At 43.7% G+C, this 19,354-nt stretch overlaps 1 protein-coding gene across 2 annotated transcripts in view; it reads left to right on the top strand.

Annotated features, from left to right (window-relative positions):
• Window positions 1–219: 219 nt before the first annotated feature.
• The window catches only part of mtmr4 (myotubularin related protein 4), a 109,082-nt gene continuing 89,947 nt past the window's right edge, over window positions 220–19,354 (top strand). For both annotated transcript variants that reach the window (XM_070555921.1, XM_015961800.3), the window contains exon 1: window positions 220–310. The gene's annotated coding sequence lies outside the window, so the exon portion shown is untranslated. The remainder of the gene's footprint in view (window positions 311–19,354) is intronic.

Below are 19,354 nucleotides of genomic sequence, written 5' to 3' on the forward strand. Positions count from 1 at the left end.
GTACCCTGTCGGCGGAACATGTGAGTTTCTGCACGTATCACCTAGTTTGTGTGGAGACGGCTTTTGCCGCGCTGTGATTTTCTATTGGATCGCTGTCCGAGCTACGTGGCGTCTGATTGGCTTTGCTGTGGGCGTGTGCTATTCACTGGCTTGAATGACGCCGATTTTTATTGGCCACCACGAATATTGTAGCACAATTGGTCGAAACTGCCTCGCTTCCTTCTTCACCATTGGCTGGCGTTGAAATCATCGTACAAGAATGCGGAAAAAGTGTAGTCTACTGAGTCACCGTTGTGTCAGCTGATTCTGAGTGAGTAACTGGTTTTATTTTCGATCAAATTAAGTAACTTCTAAACAATTTACTTTCTGTAACATATTCTTAGGCTGTCACGCTTAGGGTTTGCTTGTGATTGCTGAGCTTTATTGTCGTTTTTGCGCATGAATAAGTGAATTTTGCCCACTAGCTTCTAGTAACGTTGCTATCTAGCTAACATGCTACTAGTACCCTTTTTTTTTTTTTTGCAAACATCCCACTCAAACAGGCTCACTTTCGTTTTGTCAAGTTGTAGGTGTACAGTATCGGTCTGTGAAGAAGCTGCCGCCCACTTTCACTTTCTCCCCATATGTTTGTTCAAACTTTATTAGACCTCGTACTTGGTTTTCACCTGTTGTTTGTTTTCACATGTTGTACTTTTGGACATATATAACCTTTTGGTTTGGGAAATCCCCCTTCTAATTACTTTCGTTTTATTGGAAGGCTTTTTTTATTTTCTGAGATGGAACTGAAACGGCACGGCATCTGATCGCTAATGATAAAATAGATTTCAGCAATATTTTTGACGAATGCTTATAGATCAGTGGATAATCAGTTTTCTCTAAAGACAAACTAAAGCCTTTAGTAATCCAAATTATTTAAATTATTTTCATTTAGATGGCTTTATTGCAAAAATTAGATTCATGGATTTATTTGACTTAATAGGATGAGGGTTTATTAATTTCCATATTTCACAAAGATAAGTTTGATTCAATTTGACATTTAGAACAATTTCAGAATGTGTAGAATTGTTTCAGGCCAGCATCATGCATACAAATGAATTGTTTTATATCTAAAGTTTTAAAATTAATGATTTCATTAAGTAGTATTGGACTGCTTTAGTGGCTTATGAATTTGGAAACTGTTACTGTGTCTCCATGCTCTCCTGTCAAGGAAGTTTTTAAAGGGATTTAGTTGTTTCTGCATTCACTTAACATTTGAGTAACAAATGGTACACCAGGTTCCACCAGGTCTCTTTCATGCTAGCAATGCAATCTCAAGGTTTTCGAGCTTGTACCACCTGTTTATTTACAGTGTTTGACCCTGAGATGTAACAAAGTACCTGACGAGTAAAATGTTTAATTTGACCATCACCTGAATTGTCTTGTCAGTGCATAATGTTAAGATCTAAACCATTTTAATGCAAATTACACAAATGTCAATTTAATTTTCTATAATTCTTGTTATAGTTGAAATTGCCATGTAGATATTATACAAGTCAAACGTGAAGAGGATGCTTATACAATAAAAACAGAAGTTATGTCATAAAGTGCTCTGCTTGTGTCAGAAATTAAATGGCCAAATTAGACTTACCAAAAATATTCTACAAATAGTATTCAGTAAAATATGGTTGAACTTTGGAGTTCCTGGTGATCAGAGACTCACAGCTGCCTTTTTTTTTTAAACACCTGGATGCTCTGCAGTTGCACAGACCACTGTGTAAAGAGATTACATGTTTGGCTTGCTTCACCTTTTGGTTGAAGGATTAGTCACTAAGTAATTGACAGATTTGCAAGACTAAATTTAGAGCATGCAACATCAGTCTTGATATAGAATTTAATTTTTTAAAGATGATAAAATAAAAATTTGCCTTCATGATGAGGTTATAAACTAGCAAGACAAAACCGGTAGGAGAAAAAATTTCAAAAGGTCCAACCCCTTTCATTAAGCTCCACTCATCCACCTAGAGTCACAGAATCTAGTGGTTACAGAAACCGGCTTGTGACACAAACACACGCAAGCATTACACACTGCTCTGCAGAGCTGCAGTTAAGGTCAAAATTTCCCTGAATTGTATCAGAACCAACACATATTCATTGTCTCATTCAACAATTTGGTTTTCTAACAGACATACAATCTGGATTAAGGCTCTCAGTTTTACCATGAGTTTTGTCATAGCTAGACTAGATGCACATATAAATGCACTGATTGTCTCTGTCCTGATTAACACTGAGCCCCTTGGAGAATTTTCCATACTGGAAGGTGGAATTTGCTGAAGATTTGTTTATTTTTTTCGGTGGCAGTAATAAATTTGTATCATATAGAATAAGTTAAACTCTTAAGATCTAAGCATGGTTAAATAGAGAACAGAGATTGAACTGTTGGCTGAATAAGGTTTGCTACAGTATCTAAAAATAAATTGAGACGTAATGACACAAAGCACTCGGGGATGCAGGGTCATACAAGCAAGCAGGGATTTATTACTGTTTCCTATGGGTCTGAGTTGCTCCGATCTTGCTAAAGTTGTTTTTTCCTAAAGGATATGAAACGGCGAGGAACTAAGCTCTGCTGCTGGGGGAGGTGCTAATCGGACACTAGTTACCCAAATCAGATGTCGGAGGGGACTTTTTATTGCTTTTCCAAAGCCGGGTAATGTCCATGACCCAGCTAAAGACAGAGCGAAGCAGTAGTAGTTTTTATGTGAAAGAGCAGATTTTAACTCAGATCAGATCAGAAAGTGCACGAATATTTATTTCTTACATTTTCCCGGAGGGAATGGTCCTACATCCATGAATGACCAGCCAGTCCTAGCAACGCTCTCAGACGTGGAGTTATCAAGGATAACTCGACGGAACTGTGACGCGGTCAAAATGGCGGTGGTGGCCACCTCCCATTTCTCCTCAAAAACGTGTTATTGGAGCCAGTGGAAACCCATTGTCCATATATTTTTATGTCGATGAGGAAGACCCAGGACACCCTGGAGAGACTGTTTCACGGATGGTCAGGGAACGCCTTAGGATCCCCCGAAGGTGCTGTTCTAAGTGGCTGAGGAGAGGGAAGTCTAGGCCTCCCTGCTTAGGCCACTGCCCCCACGACCTGACCCCAGATAAGCGGCCAAAAATGGATGGATGGATGGATATAAATACTGTAGAACACATCTTGTGCAATTTGAACTATATGCTTTATTGGCTTTCTAATTTTAAAATGTGCTATTGTATCAAATTGGTTACTAAAACATCTTATAATCTGGTGTCAGAATAATACCCATTTTGTTGTTTTAAGGTAATTAAAGATCAGTTTTGGCATACACTAACCTTTTGTGATTAATAACATTAAAGATAATGTAATGTAGGGCTGTCGCGGTTGAGGAATTCCCCCTGCGGTGATTCAGGGTGGCTTAATATTGCGGTGTGCGATATTATTGCAGCCCTTTTTTTATTGCAGTACTATCTAAACATAATGTTTACACATTTAAAAAGGGTTAAAATTTGCCGTGCCTTCTTTTATAACGCTTTACTGAATGCAAAGGGCAGTAACAACCGCACGTTTGTTTCTCCGACAGTCGGAGTCCGACTGAACTTAAAAACAACAAAATTCAGGAGGTCAAACTTTTAAATGCAAATTTGGCTGCAGCATCTAACAAATAAGAAACAAGTCCCCATTTTGTTTAGTTGTTTAAAATCAAGCATAAAAAATTACATGTACCGGGCGCGCGCGCGCCGGGGGGCGGGCGCACTATCATTTCACTTTCACACGAATGACGGTGCTTTATAGCTCGGTCATGTCCTTGTTACCCACAAGGAAAACCAGCTTGTTAACCATATACGGTTTGAGAGAGGATCTGAGAGGGGTGGTAACATTTCCAGCAACACTGAAAACCCTCTCGGATGGTGCGCTCGTTGCGCTAACGCACACGTACCTGCGTGCGACTCTGGCGAGCAAAGGGAATCTCTCCCGGTTGTTGCTCCACCATGTCAGGGGGGTTTCTTTAGGGTGGATGCGTTCCTCCTGCAGGTAGCGAGTGAGCTCCAGCTCGGCTCAAACTCTCTTCGGTACGGTTGCAGAAGCAGTGCTTGTCCGGGACTTCAGCAGGTCTCCGAGCATTTATTTATTTTTGCCGCTGGTGGCAGCTCTGTCTCGGCCAAGGGCCCTGGCTGCGCAGCAGCTGATGTACTGAAAACCAAAGTGCTCCCAAAGAAGCGAAGTAACGTTTCGTTTTGATACCAGTGCAGCCATCCTTCTCAACATGCATCATTGAGTTGAACCAAGTTCAGTCATCGCGGTGGCCCATGATGCAGCGCGGTGGGCTTCTTCATATTGCGATATTTCATTTTTGCGGTTACCGCGACAGCCCTAATGTAATGTAATGTAATCCCAAGATTTACTGAATAAAACGATATTTTTCCAGTCATAAGATATTACCTTAAAGTAGGTATTAACACACAGTTGTGTTCAAGCGATTGTGAGTGATGTGAAGAGTACCGGTAACTGGAATTATTAGTCTATTTTGTAGCCAGTGGGACACACCTTTAGCTTGAGCAATGACTGTTTCGATTTCCAGGGAAGACGTAGAGCCAGTCAGCTAACAAAAGGCACATGGCAAAAAGCTTCCATGGTATTAGTTGCTTTCTTAAGAATTTCTTATTTATTCAGTGAAAGGTCCATATGAATATACACTGCTTAAAAAATAACAGAATAATAAAAAGTTGTCTGTTATTGTAAATTTTGCTGTGTGTTTAAGTTTTACTCTTCACGAACACACTATCAAAATAAAAGCATCGTAGCTCTTTTCTGATCAAAATTAAGCTTTTTTATTAAAGAGCGGGAAATGCTAGTATTTTAATAGTTTTGATTAGGGCTGCACAATATAAAGCAAATATATTGTCGCGATATCAGCATGCACAATTTGCATATCGCAAAGAACAGATAAATATCGCAATGTTTGCTACACATAATGCATTCTGTCAATCAAAAGCAAGTATGATGTTTTTTTTTACAAATCAAATGGAGCTCTTCACCCATCTGGCCCCAACACTTAAATTTGATAACACCTGAGTTAGCTTTTTTCTCCTCTTTCTGCTGATTCTGCTTTTCCCGGGTTCCACTGGTTACCTTTTCTTCATTTTCTTTTTCCTCACATCTTTTCCCTTTCCTCACATCTTTTGCCTTTCTCATTTTTATGATTTTTTGTCATTTATTTTTTCTTTATTTTTGATAATTTTTATTCCTGAGTTAAGTTTTTATTTATCACAAGTAACATCGTCACTGCAATATTAATCACTGTTATCTCATATCGCAGGCTTTCCTAGTTTCGCGCTGCCCTAGTTTTCATCAAAAGTGGACTAAATATAATACAAATGATACGTTTTTGTTTTTGTGTTATTTAAGGAACAAACTAGACTTTTATTTTAATGTCAGGTCGTTTATTTAAATTATTATTTTTTTTTTTTTACATTAGCAAGAAGTAGCGCTTGCTGCCATGACACAACGGACTACGGTTCTGTTCCAAATGCCATCCTCGTCCTCCCGTACTCGGTAGAACAGACTTTCTGGTGATCTTGCCAAGAACATACTTGTCTAGTATATAAGAACGTACTAGTGTCTTTGATTATTGAGAAATGTCCTTGCACTTTCAGTGTATGCTGTATGTTTGGCACAAAGAAGAATCTTTAAAGTTTAGTTTAGATATATCGGGCCGATATATCTAAACTAATCTATTCTTTATTGGCCATTGGCCAATTTTTTAAAACTCATTCACTGCCAGCCGTTTCTTGATTGCTAAAGGCCTTCGCTGCCAGCGTTTCTCACTGTTTTTACAGTTTTTTTTAAGAGTCACAGAAAGTTGCGCGCTAGGATGATGTCGACGCCAAAACAACCAAAACAAAGAGTAGACTCACCTCTTACATCAGGAAGAATCTGCATGTTTCGAACGTTATCCGTTGTTGAATTGTGATCGGCAGACACTTTTCCGGTTCGCGCCTCACTTTTTTTTACAGCAGCGGCCCAAAACAATCTAACACATGGATTTTCTGCTTCCTGATCATGTGATGTGTGACGTACGCGGATGAAGATCGGCTTCAGAGCTGAGATGTTTGTTCTTCCTGCGCGGGGGCTTGTTCCGATGCCCAAACAGCAAAAAAAAAAAAAAAAAAAAAAACAAAACCCCGCAAATGACGACTTTAGTCGTCATTGGCAGTGAACGGATGGATCTAAAATGACGACTTTAGTCGTCAAGGGCAGTGAATGAGTTAAGGACCGATTTAAAAATAAATAAATAAAAATAAAAATTAAAGCTGCAAGCAGCGTCGTTCGGCCCTCGCAGCTCCGCGCCGCTCCGGCCTGGCCGGCAGCCCTGGGCACCAGGGCACGTCCGCAGAACACAAACGTCGACCACCCCAACACCAGAAACGGCTAACGGCCACCTTGTCCGCACCTCACCCTGACTCAGCATCCCCTTTGAGCTCACCATTACATTTTATGTCTCACCACTAGGGAATCCTCTATCTTTACCACACTGGTGGTGTGATGACAGTGACCAACTTTAATGCTATTCTGACCATGTTTTTTAAAGTTATCGAAGGATAACGTTATCTAGGTGGCGCTGTGACCAACTACAGAAAAGTCCCATTGAGGTCAGCTTTGGTGACATTATATAACATTCACCAACCGTTTGTGCCTCATTGGCTAAAGGGCATGATTGTTCATTGCCATATTCAGTTTCGGGCAAATCGGAGGCCGTTTGTGGAAGTTACAGTCAAATGTAAGGTCATGGCGTCACGCCAGCATTCACCATGGCATCAAAGCCCCTCCCTTTCTGGAAAGCTATCAGATCTGAATGGTCATTAAAACATCATGAAGACAATGTATGACCTGAGTGTCATTTTCACTAAATTAGAGGGGACAAATATGGCCATTTCACCATAAAACAATAGACTTCCTGTTGTCAGGGGGCGGGGCTTAGGTGATGTCAGCTGTCCACATTGTCGTTGTCTTGAGATGTGGTCAGTGATCACACAGACAAAGTTTGAATTAGATCTGATCATGCACATGGGAGTTATTAAGTCAAGTAATGTCATGGCGAAAGGTCAAAGTTTGAGGCTTAGCCACGCCCACACCTTTATACTTATTTAAAATCCGACGGTTGAATTTTTTCCCCTTTGACTTAAAAGTACATAGCATAAGTTTGAAGGTGATCTGTGTAAAGGGCGACGGGCCATCAATGTCCAAACAACGTGTGCGAAAACCACTAAATCGAGTACTTGGACCAAAATGGCCGACCTCCTGTGCGAAATTTCGCTTGGCTCCAAGAGACTTTTTTGTAGGTCCAGAGACCCTACATGAGTGTACCAATTTTCGTAATCCTCAGTCAAACCTTGTCTTGGGGCTGACAGTTTTAAAGGTCCTAGGGGGCGATATTTCAGAATATAGGCCACGCCCACAAATCTCAGCTGCCCAATTCTATTGGGGGTCAGACTAGGATCACTCACCAGACATTTTGTGGCGATGTCACGATAATTGAAGAAATGAGAGGCAAACGTATTGCCATGGCGTGATGGCGAATTTCGCCATGCTCCCAAAGCCCCGCCTTTTTTCAAAACCTGCCAGTACTGTAGACCAAGTGACCTCAACTTGTCAGCTTTTATTTGCCAGAGATTGCTGGTGATTGCGTAAAAGGAGTCCAATAGGGAGCTGTGAAAAAAAGAGTGGCGTGGCGACAGGTCAAAGTTTGAGGCTTAGCCACGCCCACACCTTTATACTTATTTAAAATCCGACGGTTGAATTTTTTACTTTATGTCTTAAGAGTATATAGCAGATGTTTGAAGGCGATTGGTGAAAAGGGCGATGGAGCATCACTCTCCAAACAACGTGTGCGAAAACCAGTAAATCACGTACTTGGACCAAAATGGCTGACTTCCTGTGCAACTTTGCACTTGGCTCCAAGAGACTTTTTTGTAGGTCCTGAGACACCACATTAGTGTACCAAATTTCGAAATCCTCAGTCAAAGCATGGCTTGGGGCTGACAGTTTTAATGGTCCTAGGGGGCGCTATTTCATAAAATAGGCCACGCCCACCGGATGTTCACATCAAATTTTTTGGGGGGCTGGACTAGGATCACTCACAAGAGGTTTTGTGGCGATATCTTTAGAAATGACGAAATGGGAGGCAAACGTAAGGCCACGTCGGTACGCCTGACTTCGCCGCGCCGCCACAGCCCCGCCTTCTGGAGAAAACTCCCATAAAGTGACGCCAAGCAATCCCAACTTGTCTACAGTTACCTGCTACAAATATGGGGTGATTAGTTGAAAGGGCGAATTTTGGACAATTTCCCAGTAAAACTTGACCTTTTAAGGCCTGAGGGGGCGGGGCTTATGTGACATCATCAATCAACCATTCATTTGTCTTCGGGGGGCGATGACGATTGTCCATAGAAAATTACTTTAAATGTAATTCTTTTATTTATGAAATTAAAGATATTTGAATTTTTTTGGCGAGTGCTCGAACTTTGAGGCCTGGTCCCGCCCCTTCAGTATTTACGAAAAGTCAGTTTTATTTTCTCATTTTAATCGTCCATCGCTTCTGTTCGATCGCACACTATTTTTGAGACAATCGTGCGAAAAATGACCAAACTGTTCAACCAAATATAGAGCCTAGAAATGGCCAAAACGGGGTAAAAATGGCCACTTTAGTCCAAAATGGCCGACTTCCTGTTTGATATTGACCATGGGTGCAAGAGGCTTTTCTGTGCGTATTGTTGAGTTCTACAGGTGTACCAAATTTCATCACTCTACTATGAAAAAAGGTCAATGCGGAGGGGTATTTTTAATTTTCCAGGGGGCGCTGTTGAAACATTTTTATACCAACTTTCATGTTGACAGTGAAATACGTAAATTTCACGCACTTTCTATATTGGGCCAGAATTTGGTGACTTTTTGGATATGCTAAGACCCCCTAAAGGCCACCCAAAGACGAGGAAGAAAAAAAAAGAAAAATTAAAGCTGCAAGCAGCGTCGTTCGGCCCTCGCAGCTCCGCGCCGCTCCGGCCTGGCCGGCAGCCCTGGGCACCAGGGCACGTCCGCAGAACACAAACGTCGACCACCCCAACACCAGAAACGGCTAACGGCCACCTTGTCCGCACCTCACCCTGACTCAGCATCCCCTTTGAGCTCACCATTACATTTTATGTCTCACCACTAGGGAATCCTCTATCTTTACCACACTGGTGGTGTGATGACAGTGACCAACTTTAATGCTATTCTGACCATGTTTTTTAAAGTTATCGAAGGATAACGTTATCTAGGTGGCGCTGTGACCAACTACAGAAAAGTCCCATTGAGGTCAGCTTTGGTGACATTATATAACATTCACCAACCGTTTGTGCCTCATTGGCTAAAGGGCATGATTGTTCATTGCCATATTCAGTTTCGGGCAAATCGGAGGCCGTTTGTGGAAGTTACAGTCAAATGTAAGGTCATGGCGTCACGCCAGCATTCACCATGGCATCAAAGCCCCTCCCTTTCTGGAAAGCTATCAGATCTGAATGGTCATTAAAACATCATGAAGACAATGTATGACCTGAGTGTCATTTTCACTAAATTAGAGGGGACAAATATGGCCATTTCACCATAAAACAATAGACTTCCTGTTGTCAGGGGGCGGGGCTTAGGTGATGTCAGCTGTCCACATTGTCGTTGTCTTGAGATGTGGTCAGTGATCACACAGACAAAGTTTGAATTAGATCTGATCATGCACATGGGAGTTATTAAGTCAAGTAATGCCATGGCGAAAGGTCAAAGTTTGAGGCTTAGCCACGCCCACACCTTTATACTTATTTAAAATCCGACGGTTGAATTTTTTCCCCTTTGACTTAAAAGTACATAGCATAAGTTTGAAGGTGATCTGTGTAAAGGGCGACGGGCCATCAATGTCCAAACAACGTGTGCGAAAACCACTAAATCGAGTACTTGGACCAAAATGGCCGACCTCCTGTGCGAAATTTCGCTTGGCTCCAAGAGACTTTTTTGTAGGTCCAGAGACCCTACATGAGTGTACCAATTTTCGTAATCCTCAGTCAAACCTTGTCTTGGGGCTGACAGTTTTAAAGGTCCTAGGGGGCGATATTTCAGAATATAGGCCACGCCCACAAATCTCAGCTGCCCAATTCTATTGGGGGTCAGACTAGGATCACTCACCAGACATTTTGTGGCGATGTCACGATAATTGAAGAAATGAGAGGCAAACGTATTGCCATGGCGTGATGGCGAATTTCGCCATGCTCCCAAAGCCCCGCCTTTTTTCAAAACCTGCCAGTACTGTAGACCAAGTGACCTCAACTTGTCAGCTTTTATTTGCCAGAGATTGCTGGTGATTGCGTAAAAGGAGTCCAATAGGGAGCTGTGAAAAAAAGAGTGGCGTGGCGACAGGTCAAAGTTTGAGGCTTAGCCACGCCCACACCTTTATACTTATTTAAAATCCGACGGTTGAATTTTTTACTTTATGTCTTAAGAGTATATAGCAGATGTTTGAAGGCGATTGGTGAAAAGGGCGATGGAGCATCACTCTCCAAACAACGTGTGCGAAAACCAGTAAATCACGTACTTGGACCAAAATGGCTGACTTCCTGTGCAACTTTGCACTTGGCTCCAAGAGACTTTTTTGTAGGTCCTGAGACACCACATTAGTGTACCAAATTTCGAAATCCTCAGTCAAAGCATGGCTTGGGGCTGACAGTTTTAATGGTCCTAGGGGGCGCTATTTCATAAAATAGGCCACGCCCACCGGATGTTCACATCAAATTTTTTGGGGGGCTGGACTAGGATCACTCACAAGAGGTTTTGTGGCGATATCTTTAGAAATGACGAAATGGGAGGCAAACGTAAGGCCACGTCGGTACGCCTGACTTCGCCGCGCCGCCACAGCCCCGCCTTCTGGAGAAAACTCCCATAAAGTGACGCCAAGCAATCCCAACTTGTCTACAGTTACCTGCTACAAATATGGGGTGATTAGTTGAAAGGGCGAATTTTGGACAATTTCCCAGTAAAACTTGACCTTTTAAGGCCTGAGGGGGCGGGGCTTATGTGACATCATCAATCAACCATTCATTTGTCTTCGGGGGGCGATGACGATTGTCCATAGAAAATTACTTTAAATGTAATTCTTTTATTTATGAAATTAAAGATATTTGAATTTTTTTGGCGAGTGCTCGAACTTTGAGGCCTGGTCCCGCCCCTTCAGTATTTACGAAAAGTCAGTTTTATTTTCTCATTTTAATCGTCCATCGCTTCTGTTCGATCGCACACTATTTTTGAGACAATCGTGCGAAAAATGACCAAACTGTTCAACCAAATATAGAGCCTAGAAATGGCCAAAACGGGGTAAAAATGGCCACTTTAGTCCAAAATGGCCGACTTCCTGTTTGATATTGACCATGGGTGCAAGAGGCTTTTCTGTGCGTATTGTTGAGTTCTACAGGTGTACCAAATTTCATCACTCTACTATGAAAAAAGGTCAATGCGGAGGGGTATTTTTAATTTTCCAGGGGGCGCTGTTGAAACATTTTTATACCAACTTTCATGTTGACAGTGAAATACGTAAATTTCACGCACTTTCTATATTGGGCCAGAATTTGGTGACTTTTTGGATATGCTAAGACCCCCTAAAGGCCACCCAAAGACGCGGAAGAAAAAAAAAGAAAAAAAAAGAAAAATTAAAGCTGCAAGCAGCGTCGTTCGGCCCTCGCAGCGAAGCTGCTCGCCCTCCTTCCGCACCCCCTCCGCTCCATCCCCGACACTCTCCAAACCCAGCTCAGCGCTTCTCCATCCAGGCCGGCAGCCGGGGGCACCAGGGCACGTCTGGCAGAACAGAAAGTCAACCACCCCGACACCAGAAACCGTGAACGGCCTCCTCGTCCACACCTCACCCTGACTCAGCATCCCCTCTGAGCCCACCATTACACGTCTCACCACTAGGAGATACTCTATCTTTACCACACTGGTGATGTGATGTTCAGTCTCGGGCAGATCGGAGGCTGTTAGTGGAAGTTACAGTCAAACGTAAGGTCACAGCGTCACGCCAGAATTCGCCATGGCATCAAAGCCCCTCCCTTTCTGAAAAGCTATCAGATCTGAATGGTCATTACAACATCATGAAGACAGTGCATGACCTTAGTGTCATGTTGACTAAATTAGAGGGGACAAATATGGGCATTTCACCATAAAACAGTAGACTTCCTGTAGTCAGGGGGCGGGGCTTAGGTGATGCCAGCTGTCCACATTGTCACTGTCTTGAGATGTGGTCAGTGATCACACAGACAAAGTTTGAAATTGATCTGATCATGCACATGGGAGTTATTAAGTCAAGTAACGTAATGGCGACTGGTCAAAGTTTGAGGCTTAGCCACGCCCACACCTTTATACTTATTTAAAATCCGACGGTTGAATTTTTTCCTTTATGTCTTAAGAGTATATAGCAGGAGTTTGAAGGTGATCGGTGGAAAGTGCGACGAGATATCATTCTCCTAATAACGTGTGCGAAAACCACTAAATCGCGTACTTGGACCAAAATGGCCGACCTCCTGTGCGACATTGCGCTTGGCTCCAAGAGACTTTTTTGTAGGTCCTGAGACACTACATTAGTGTGCCAAATTTCGTGATCCTCAGTCAAAGCATGGCTTGGGGCTGACAGTTTTAATGGTCCTAGGGGGCGCTATTTCAGAAAATAGGCCACGCCCACAAACTTCAGCTGTCCATTTCTATTGGGGGTCAGAGTAGGATCACTCATCAGAAGTTCTGTGGCGATGTGACAATAATTGAAGAAATGAGAGACAAACATATATCCATGGCGTGATGGCGAAATTCGCCATGCTCCCAAAGCCCCGCCTTTACTCGAAACCTGCCAGTACTATAGAACAAGTGACCTCAACTTGTCTGCTGCTATTAGCCAGTGATTGCTGGTGATTGGTTAAAAGGAGCCCAATAGGGAGCTGTGAAAAAAAGAGTGGCGTGGCGACAGGTCAAAGTTTGAGGCTTAGCCACGCCCACAGCTTTATACTTATTTAAAATCCGACGGTTGAATTTTTTCATCTATGTCTTAAGAGTGGATAACAGATGTTTGAAAGTGATTGGTGAAAAGGGTGATGGAGCATCCTTCTCCAAACAACGTGTGCGAAAACCACTAAATCCAGTACTTGGACCAAAATGGCCGACTTCCTGTGCGACTTCGCACTTGACTCCAAGAGACTTTTTTGTAGGTCCTGAGACACCACATTAGTGTACCAAATTTCGTACTCCTCAGTCAAAGCAAGGCTTGGGGCTGACAGTTTTAATGGACCTAGGGGGCGCTATTTCAGAAAATAGGCCACGCCCACAAATTTCTGCTGCCCAGTTCTATTAGGGGTCAGAGTAGGATCACTCATCAGAACTTGTGTGGCGATGTCACAATGATTGAAGAAATGAGAGACAAACGTATTTCCATGGCGTGATGGCGAATTTTGCCATGCTCTCAAAGCCCCGCCTTTATTCGAAACCTGCCAGTACTATAGACTAAGTGACCTCAACTTGTCTGCTGCTATTTGCCACTGTTTGGTGGTGATTGGTTAAAAGTAGTCCAATAGGGAGCTGTGAAAAATAGAGTGGCGTGGCGACAGGTCAAAGTTTGAGGCTTAGCCACGCCCACACCTTTATACTTATTTAAAATCCGACGGCTGAATTTTTTCATCTATGTCTTAAGAGTATATAGCAGAAGTGTGAAGGCAATTGGTGAAAAGGGCGACGGAGCATCACTCTCCAAACAACGTGTGCGAAAACCACTAAATCGCGCACTTGGACCAAAATGGCCGACTTCCTGTGCGACATTGCACTTGGCTCCAAGAGACTTTTTTGTAGGTCCTGAGACACCACATTAGTGTACCAAATTTTGTACTCGTCAGTCAAAGCATGGCTTGGGGCTGGCAGTTTTAATGGTCCTAGAGGGCGCTATTTCAGAAAATAGGCCACGCCCACCGGATGTTCACATCACATTTTTGGGGGGGCCGGACTAGGATCACTCCCAAGACGTTTCGTGGCGATATCTCTAGAAATGACGAAATGGGAGGCAAACGTAAGGCCACGTCGGTACGCCTGACTTCGCCGCGCCGCCACAGCCCCGCCTTCTGCAGAAAACTCCCATAAAGTGACGGCAAGCAACCCCAACTTGTCTTCAGTGACCTGCTACAAATTTGGGGTGATTATTTGAAAGGGCGAATTTTGGGAAATTTCCTAGTAAAACTTGACCTTTTAAGTCCTGAGGGGGCGGGGCTTATGTGACATCATCAATCGACCATTCATTTGTCTTCGGAGGGCGACGACAATTGTCCATAGAACATTTCTTTAACTGTAATTCTTTCATTTATGAATCTATAGCAATTTGAATTTTTTTGGCGAGTGCTCGAACTTTGAGGCCTGGTCCCGCCCCTTCAGTATTTACGAAAAGTCAATTTTATTGTCTCATTTTAATCGTCCATCGCTTCTGTTCGATCGCACACTATTTTTGAGACGATCGTGCGAAAAATGACCAAACTGTTCAACCAAATATAGACCCTAGAAATGGCCAAAATGGGGTCAAAATGGCCACTTTAGTCCAAAATGGCCGACTTCCTGTTTGATATTGACCATGGGTGCAAGAGGCTTTTCTGTGCGTATTGTTGAGTTCTACAAGTGTACCAAATTTCATCACTCTACTATGAAAAAAGGTCAAAGCGGAGGGGTATTTTTAATTTTCCAGGGGGCGCTGTTGAAACAATTTTTTACCAACTTTCACGTTGCCAGTGAAATACGTAAATTTCACGCACTTTCTATATTGGGCCAGAATTTGGTGAGTTTTTGGATATGCTAAGACCCCCTAAAGGCCATCCAAAGACGCGGAAGAAAAAAAAAGAAAGAAAAAAAAAAAGAAAAATTAAAGCTGCAAGCAGCGTCGTTCGGCCCTCGCAGCGAAGCAGCTCGCCCTCCTTCCGCACCCCCTCCGCTCCATCCCCGACGCTCTCCAAACCCAGCTCTGCGCTTCTCCATCCTGGCCGGCAGCCGGGAGCACCAGGGCACGTCTGGCAGAACAGACAGTCAACCACCCCGACACCAGAAACCGTGAATGGCCTCCTCGTCCACACCTCACCCTGACTCAGCATCCCCTCTGAGCCCACCATTACACGTCTCACCACTAGGAGATACTCTATCTTTACCACACTGGTGATGTGATGTTCAGTCTCGGGCAAATCGGAGGCTGTTTGTGGAAGTTACAGTCAAACGTAAGGTCACAGCTTCACGCCAGAAATCGCCATGGCATCAAAGCCCCTCCCTTTCTGAAAAGCTATCAGATCTGAATGGTCATTACAACATCATGAAGACAGTGCATGACCTTAGTGTCATGTTGACTAAATTAGAGGGGACAAATATGGGCATTTCACCATAAAACAGTAGACTTCCTGTAGTCAGGGGGCGGGGCTTAGGTGATGTCAGCTGTCCACATTGTCACTGTCTTCAGATGTGGTCAGTGATCACACAGACAAAGTTTGAAATTGATCTGATCATGCACATGGGAGTTATTAAGTCAAGTAACGTAATGGCGACTGGTCAAAGTTTGAGGCTTAGCCACGCCCACACCTTTATACTTATTTAAAATCCGACGGTTGAATTTTTTCCTCTATGTCTTAAGAGTATATAGCAGGAGTTTGAAGGTGATCGGTGGAAAGGACGACGAGACATCATTCTCCTAATAACGTGTGGGAAAACCACTAAATCGAGTACTTGGACCAAAATGGCCGACCTCCTGTGCGCTATTGGACTTGGCTCCAAGAGACTTTTTTGTAGGTCCTGAGACACTACATTAGTGTGCCAAATTTCGTGATCCTCAGTCAAAGCATGGCTTGGGGCTGATAGTTTTAATGGTCCTAGGGGGCGCTATTTCAGAAAATAGGCCACGCCCACAAACTTCAGCTGTCCAATTCTATTAGGGGTCAGAGTAAGATCACTCATCAGAAATTGTGTGGTGATGTAACAATGATTGAAGAAATGAGAGACAAACGTATTTCCATGGCGTGATGGTGAATTTCGCCATGCTCCCAAAGCCCCGCCTTTATTCGAAACCTGCCAGTACTATAAACCAAGTGACCTCAACTTGTCTGCTGCTATTTGCCAGTGATTGCTGGTGATTGGTTAAAAGGAGTCCAATAGGGAGCTGTGAAAAAAAGAGTGGCGTGGCGACAGGTCAAAGTTTGAGGCTTAGCCACGCCCACACCTTTATACTTATTTAAAATCCGACGGTTGAATTTTTTCATCTATGTCTTAAGAGTGTATAGCAGATGTTTGAAGGTGATTGGTGAAAAGGGCGATGGTGCAACACTCTCCAAACAACGTGTGCGAAAACCACTAAATCGAGTACTTGGACCAAAATGGCCGACTTCCTGTGCGACTTGGTGCTTGGCTCCAAGAGACTTTTTTGTAGGTCCTGAGACACCACATTAGTGTACCAAATTTCGTAATCCTCAGTCAAAGCCTGGCTTGGGGCTGACAGTTTTAATGGTCCTAGAGGGCGCTATTTCAGAAAATAGGCCACGCCCACAGGATTTTCACATCACATTTTTTGGGGGGCAGGACTAGGATCACTCCCAAGAAGTTTTGTGGCGATATCTTTAGAAATGACGAAATGGGAGGCAAACGTAAGGCCTAAGCGGTACGCCTGACTTCGCCGCGCCGCCACAGCCCCGCCTTCTGCAGAAAACTCCCATAAAGTGACGCCAAGCAACCCCAACTTGTCTTCAGTTACCTGCTACAAATTTGGGGTGATTATTTGAAAGGGCGAATTTTGGAAAATTTCCCAGTAAAACTTGACCTTTTAAGTCCTGAGGGGGCGGGGCTTGTGTGACATCATCTATCGACCATTCATTTGTCTTCGGGGGGCGATGGCAATTGTCCTTAGAAATTGTTTTAACTGTAATTCTTTCATTTGTGAAATTATAGCAATTTGAATTTTTTTGGCGAGTGCTCGAACTTTGAGGCCTGGCCCCGCCCCTTCAGTATTTACGAAAAGTCAATTTTATTGTCTCATTTGAATCGTCCATCGCTTCTGTTCGATCTCGCACTATTTTTGAGACGATGGTGCGAAAAATGACCAAACTGTTCAACCAAATATAGACCCTAGAATTGGCCAAAACGGCTAAAAATCCTCATTTCAACCCAAAATGGCCGACTTCCTGTTTTATATTGACCATGGTTGCAAGAGGCTTTTCTGTGCGGACTGTTGAGTATTATCAGTATACCAAATTTCATAACTGTACGATAAACTAAGCTTTATGGAGAGGGGCATTTTTCACTTTCTAGGGGGCACTGTCGAGCCACTTTTTTATGAACTTTCACATCGCCAGTGAAATACGTAAATTTCACGCACTTTCTATATTGAGCCAGAATTTGGTGACTTTTTGGATATGCTAAGACCCCCTAAAGGCCACCCAAAGACGCGGAAGAAAAAAGAATAATAATAATTAAAGCTGCAAGCAGCGTCGTTCGGCCCTCGCAGCGAAGCTGCTCGCCCTCCTTCCGCACCCCCTCCACTCCATCCCCGACCCTCTCCAAACCCAGCTCCGTGCTTCTCCATCCTGTCCGGCAGCCGGGGGCACCAGGGCACGTCTGGCAGAACAGAAAGTCAACCACCCCGACACCAGAAACCGTGAACGGCCTCCTCGTCCACACCTCACCCTGACTCAGCATCCCCTCTGAGCCCACCATTACACGTCTCACCACTAGGAGATACTCTATCTTTACCACACTGGTGATGTGATGTTCAGTCTCGGGCAAATCGGAGGCTGTTTGTGGAAGTTACAGTCAAACGTAAGGTCACAGCGTCACGCCAGAATTCGCCATTGTATCAAATCCCCTCCCTTCCTGAAAAGCTAGCAGATCTGAATTGTCATTACAACATCATGAAGACAGTGCATGACCTTAGTGTCATGTTCACTAAATTAGGGGGGACAAATATGGGCATTTCACCATGAAAAAATTGACTTCCTGTAGTCAGGGGGCGGGGCTTAGGTGATGTCAGCTGTCCACATTGTCATTATCTTGAGATGTGGTCAATGATCACACAGACACAGTTTGATATAGATCTGATCATGCACATGGGAGTTGTTAAGTCAAGGAATGTAATGGCGAAAGGTCAAAGTTTGAGGCTTAGCCACGCCCACACCTTTATACTTATTTGAAATCCGATGGTTGAATTTTTCTCCCTTTGTCTTAAGAGTATATAGCAGAAGTTTGAAGGCGATTGGTGAAAAGGGCGATGGTGCAACACTCTCCAAACAACGTGTGCGAAAACCACTAAATCGAGTACTTGGACCAAAATGGCCGACTTCCTGTGCGACTTTGTACTTGGCTCCATGAGACTTTTTTGTAGGTCCTGAGACCCCACATTAGTGTATCAATTTTCGTAATCCTCAGTGAAAGCATGGCTTGGGGCTGACAGTTTTAATGGTCCTAGGGGGCGTTATTTCAGAAAATAGGCCACGCCCACAAACTTCAGCTGTCCATTTCTATTGGGGGTCAGAGTAGGATCACTCATCAGAAATTGTGTGGCGATGTCACAATGATTGAAGAAATGAGAGACAAACGTATTTTCATGGCGTGATGGCGAATTTCGCCATGCTCCCAAAGCCCCGCCTTTATTCAAAACCTGCCAGTACTACAGATCAAGTGACCTCAACTTGTCTGCTGCCATTTGCCAGTGATTGCTGGTGATTGGTTAAAAGGAGTCCAATAGGGAGCTGTGAAAAAAAGAGTGGCGTGGCGACAGGTCAAAGTTTGAGGCTTAGCCACGCCCACACCTTTATACTTATATAAAATCCGACGGTTGAATTTTTTCATCTATGTCTTAAGAGTGTATAGCAGATGTTTGAAGGTGATTGGTGAAAAGGGCAATGGAGCATCACTCTCCAAACAACGTGTGCGAATACCACTAAATCGAGTACTTGGACCAAAATGGCCGACTTCCTGCGCGACTTTGCACTTGGCTCCAAGAGACTTTTTTGTAGGTCCTGAGACACCACATTAGTGTACCAAATCTCGTACTCCTCAGTCAAAGCATGGCTTGGGGCTGACAGTTTTAATGGTCCTAGGGGGCGCTATTTCAGAAAATAGGCCATGCCCACCAGATGTTCACATCAGATTCTTTTGGGGGCCGGACTAGGATCACTCCCAAGAAGTGTCGTGGCGATATCTCTAGAAATGACGAAATGGGAGGCAAACGTAAGGCCACGTCGGTACGCCTGACTTCGCCGCGCCGCCACAGCCTCGCCTTCT

Source organism: Nothobranchius furzeri, chromosome 10, assembly GCF_043380555.1.
Source record: "Nothobranchius furzeri strain GRZ-AD chromosome 10, NfurGRZ-RIMD1, whole genome shotgun sequence".
Lineage (NCBI taxonomy): Eukaryota > Metazoa > Chordata > Actinopteri > Cyprinodontiformes > Nothobranchiidae > Nothobranchius > Nothobranchius furzeri.